The sequence below is a fragment of the Nannospalax galili genome, unplaced genomic scaffold, assembly GCF_000622305.1.
Source record: "Nannospalax galili isolate Female #2095 unplaced genomic scaffold, S.galili_v1.0 scaffold726, whole genome shotgun sequence".
NCBI classification, from domain to species: domain Eukaryota; kingdom Metazoa; phylum Chordata; class Mammalia; order Rodentia; family Spalacidae; genus Nannospalax; species Nannospalax galili.
The window spans coordinates 1,113,533-1,119,376 of NW_008355253.1; positions in this window are offsets into that span (position 1 = coordinate 1,113,533).

A 5,844-nucleotide genomic window follows, 5' to 3' on the forward strand; every position below is an offset into this window, starting at 1 on the left:
GTAATTTAAATGAATACTTTGGATGCAAATGTACAGACAATTCTACTGGTCTTCTTAGTCTCAAGTATGAGTTTAACTGAAAAATAGGTCATTTAACATTCCCTTTGACCTAGGGTTGACACATCATGGGTCCAAGGCACCTCTCTTTTTGTGTGAACTTAGAAGATTGTATGTTGATGGTTTGCTTTGAATTTGACTCCTCTGGAATTCATGCAGCTTCAATCAATGGCTGTCTCTTTATGAACCCAGACAAACCGGGTCTTCCTCTGACTGCTAAAGGGAAAAAAAAAAAAAAAAAAAAAGAGTCCTTAAAGAACTCAGCACCCATCCTGCCCCTGCAGCCATTCTGCTGTTTCTGTGGAAACACTTCACCAGCCAACTGTGTGAAAGAAAGAAAAGGCATACTCTCCTCATCATCACACCTCCCAGTGCAAAATCTCTTCAGAATAAAAGAGTATTCTGAGCAGAGTTCTCTTTTCTGACTGATAAATCATACAGGAGAACAGGGATTTCTCTTCAGAAATGGTACACTGCTGCTCTCCCACTGAATATTTCTTTCACTGATACATATTTTCTACAGCTTGATATATATGATTTTGAAAATTGGTAAGGAATGTAATCTATGAAGTACCTGCTCTGAGTCAGGCATTCACATGGCATTTGACATTCTCCAGATAAAAATGGAGATTTAGAATTTACATGGTTGATTCAAGATAGTGAATTCATGAAAGAAATATTGAAGAAAACTCAGGCTGAAATGAAGATGTAATTGGAAACCTCAATAAGCCAATTTGAAATGACAGGAATAAGCTTCACCAACAGAATGAATGAAATGGAAAAAAAAATTCAGGACTGGATGATAAAGTTGAAGAATAGGACCACTCAAGCACAGACTATGAAAACTTAAAAAACAACAACACAGGACTGGAATCTGGAATATGCAGCAAATGTGGGACACCATGAAAAGACGAAATTTACATATAAAAGGCATAAAGAAAAAAGAACCCCGGATCAATGGCATTGAGCATATCTTCAACAGGATTATAGAAGAACATTTTTTTAAATAAGCAAAAACATACAGAAAGACACAAGAAGTATACAGAACACCACAGACACAGGGCCAGGGCAGATACTCCCTACATCATATAATAATAAACATATTAAATATTCAAAACAGAGAGAGAATAATGAAACCTGCAAAAGAAAGCAAGTTACATATAAAGGAAAACCCATAAGAATTACATCACACTTTTCAAGGGAAATATAAAAACCTGAAGAGCCTGTACCAAAGTACTGCATCATATAAATGGTCATAGAGCCCAACCAGGAATACTTTAGCCAGCAAAAATGTCTGTCATAGTCGAAAGGGAAGGAAAAAAAGTGAAGGTATGATTATAGAAACACAAAATAGGACCAAGAACACAAACACAAATTAAAATAATTATAACCAATGCACAGCTTTCAAAAATACTTTTAAAATGTGGACTCAACTCCACAGTCAAAAATCACAGGGTAGCTGAATGGATGAGAAAACAAAATGCATCTTTTTCTTGTCTAAAAGAAATTCATCTCACCTTCAAGGATAGGCACTACCTTAGGGTGAAAGAATGGGAAAAAATATTCCACACAATTGGCACTAAGAAACAATCAGGGACTGAAATTCTAATATCTGACTAAATAGACATCAAATTAAAATTAATCAGAAAATATAAAGTCACTTCATTCTGAGCAAAGGATAATTTACCAGGATAACATTTAAGTCTTGAGAAAATATGCATCAAACTCCATTGTATCCATTTTAACAATAACATTACTGTAAAACTAAACCCCAGCTCATTAATAGTAGGTGACTTCAGTATCCTACTCTCTCCAATAGACAGGTCAACTGGAAACAAATAGAGAGTGATACATTGAACTGAATGTTGTCATATAGAAGACATGCCTCGGTGGATAAGAGCACTGACTGCATTTGCAGAAGCCCCAAGTTCAGTTTCCAGTATGTACATGAGGGCCAACAACCATTTGAAACTCCAGTTTAAAGAGCTCTGACAACCTCGTCTTACCTCCACAGCTATTGTATGACATGGGTGCACTAACATACATGCAGGCAATATGCTTATACACATGAAATGAAAATAACACATAAAATATTTATAATTTGGCAACATTCTGGGGCATAAATACAAAAACTTTGAAATAGTTCCTTGCATCCCATCATACCATAATGCAATAAATGTTAAAATCAACTGTAAAAGATCTAAAACCTACAGAAACTCATGGAGATTAAACAACACACCCTGAATGATAAATTGCCCCCCCAAAAAAATACAAGAAAGAAATGAAAATAGTCCTAGAAACAAATGAAAATGATAATATTAAATCTCTGGGACAAATTAAAAATAACCGTAAGAGAGAAGCTCTAAGTGCATGTAATAAAAAATCAGTAAGAAACTAGGCATGGTATCATAACACATGCCTTTAATCTAAGCATTCAGGAGTCAGAGACAGGTGGATCTCTCTGAGATAGAAGCCATCCAAGTCTACATAGTGAATTCAAGGTAAACTGGAGCTACAGGGAGACCCTGTCTTAAAAAAAAAAAAAAAAAAAAAAAAAACAACAAAAAAAAAAAAAAACCAAAATCAAAAAAAGCACAGCACAATTAAATGACTTAATGCTACAACAGCAGAAACTGCAAAGGAAAGAGCAAAAATATACCCAAACCTACCAGACAAGAAGAAATAAGAATCAGAACAGAGCTGAATGAAATGGAAAGAAAGAAAACAATAAGAAGAATCAATGATTCTAAGAGATGGTTCTTTGAAAATATAAAGCAGATAAACCCTTAGCCAGGTAATCAAAAAAAAGGAAGAGAAAATACAAATCAACAAAATCAAAGACAAAAAGGGAAACATCACAAGATACACCACACATACACACACACACACACACACACACACACACACACACACGAATGAGTGAATATACGAACAAAATTTTTTAAATAAAAATTTTTTTTTTTAAAAATTATACTCTATAATATTTGAAAATACAAAAGAAATGAGGAATTTACAAATTCATAGAATCTACTAAAGTTAAACAAAAAGGGATCAACAGCTTAAACAGACCCACAAAAAATAAGGAAATAAAAACAGTAATACAAAGCCTCTCAAATATATATATATACATATGTATCCTAGGCCCAGTTGGATACGTAATAGAATTTTACTACATGCTCAATTAAAATGCATAATTAATACTACTTAACTTACTCAAAAATATAGAAACAAAGGGAGAACTCAAAACCTCCTTCTCTGATAAAAATACTACTTTAACATCAAAACAATGAAAAACATAACAGGAAAAGAACACTAGGCCAGTATCCCTATTGATGCAAAAATTCTCAAAAAAAAATTTATAAATCACACACAAACACACATCAAAGAGTCTTTAGTCATGTGTCTTTTATTCCAGACCAAGTAGGCCTTATTCCAGGGAAATAGGGACAGTTCAATATATGTAAACCAATAAACATTAATAACCACACAAATGAAATTAAAGACCAAAATCACATGATCATCTCCATAGATGCTTAAAATGCCTTTGACATAATCCAACTTGTTTGTTTGTTTTTGTTTTTTCATATTCTTTACTAGAGTGGTCCAATTCTTCAACTTTATCATCTAGTCTTAATTCTATTTTCTATTCTATTGGTGAAGCTTTCTCCTGTTGTTTCAGTTTTGCTTATTGAGTTTGATTCTGTTTGTATTATAGATATGCCTTGGTTGCTTTCTGACTGGGAGTGAAAAGCTGGTTAATCTAGGCTTCAGATTCTCTCTTTTGATTTCATATTGGAGGGAAAAGATGGCTCCATTCAGGCATTCAGGAGCTCACCAGGAATGCAAAGCAGCCACAGCTTATCAGGAGCACTTCAGTAGCCTCAGACATAGTGCCAAGGTCTAAAGGAAAAAGATGGGAAATGGTTGTGTTGATCCCTCCTAGTCATCAAGGAAGCCTAAGTCCTGGAGCATTGGGAAAGAGTGAAGGTGTTCCCAAATCTGAGGGATGGTCATTGTGTGATTTGGACATCTCACCTCAGAGACTGAGTCAGGCACTCTCAGGAAGTGTCAGAAGATATGTACTTCCAAGGAGAAGTTCTGGGATGAGAAAATCCAGGCCCCTAATAACCTACAGTGAAATGTGGCCCTGGAGCAGTGGGAGGGATTGTAAAAGGTACCAAAGTAGGGGGATGGGCAAAGTGATATATAGTCACCTGTCCCTGGAGGCTGACTCAGGTCTTCTCAACCCATTCTCATTCTAAATGGAGAAAAATCTTGAAGGATTTCCATGAAAATCAGGTACCAGGTACTCTACACCTTTTCAATATAGTGCTTAAAACTCTTAACTCGAGCAACAAGATAAGAGAAAAAATTAAATGGACACTAATTGAAATTAAAGAGATTGAAATAGTATCTTTTTCAAATGATATGATGATATTATATATAAGAGATTCCAAAAATTAAAACAAATTTTCAAGAAATGATGACTTTCACCAAGTGGCAGGTAAGTGTTGAAGTAAACAACATTTACCTCAAAGGAATAAAAGTGACAGTTTATTCTGGAGACAAATATGAATGACCATGACCAGGGAGCAGATTTAGGTTTCCCCAAATACCATGCTCCTGTGTGGTAAGAGTTGTATTATATTTTTAAGGTGACAGAACAAAGAAAAGTCACAAATCAAGACACTTCAAATGCATTGGTGGATACATTCAGTAGATAGGTCATGGCTAAGTGGGTGTGGGGGTTACTATAGGTCTCAGATGTTATCTGATTATTAGCTTATTGATTGGAGGGACCTGGTAGTGTGCTATGATAAAACATTCCAGAGGGTTTTTATCTGTTAGTCAAGGGATGTTAGGTAAGAAACAGAGGTGGGCAAGAAGTAGCTATTTAGTGGGCCAAAGATGGCCTAAGATAAATGGTTAATTAGGCTGTGGATCTGAAACATTCCAAACTCTCAACAATCATTTGAGTTCTAATCAGTTGATCAGCCTTTCAGAAGATAGTCCAGTTTGTAGACATAAGGTTTTTCTGGGAACTTTTATTCACAGTTCCCCCTCTTGACCAAGCATCACATTTTGTATATGTGTGTGTGTGTGGGGGGGGGGTGTTACGTATTATTCATTCCTGCGTTGCTAGGAAGGATTCCTAGAATCTAATGTAGATGAGGCTAAGTTGTAGGCAAGAGTAGAGTCTTCAGGAGAGAGGAAATAGCTGGTAAATCCATTAAGGAAGAAACTCCTGGATGTTATCAAAATTATTAGCCATCATGATATAACTGACTTTTTATTTTCTTTTGTCCTTTGTATCTGTCATAACATTTGCATGTGACATATAATAGGATTAATGTGCTCGAAATTAAAATAATTAAGAAGATAGTCTGACCTAATAAATTGAAAGTAGCAAATGAGGGAAGTAGACATCCTAACCAACCAAAATATCCTCTACACGTGTCATTCATATTTCCTAACTAGACTTATTATATGTTTTTCACCTGTTTCTACAGTCATTTGTACCTCATGAAAGATTTATTTGATTTTTGGAGTACTGGAAATAGTTCATTATCCTCTAATTCTAATATTTCTTCTGGCCAGTTTGGTTCCACAGCTATAACTTCATGTGGAGTAGGTAGCTCTAATTCTAGAAAGGATCAGTCTTTAACATCTATAATATTATAACTCTTACTAGTGAAAAGTAACTTACCTATCCTATTATCTTGATATCACACCAGATTCCAGTTTGGGGAAGTAAATGTACAGTCACAGTATAGAAGAAATCAAATA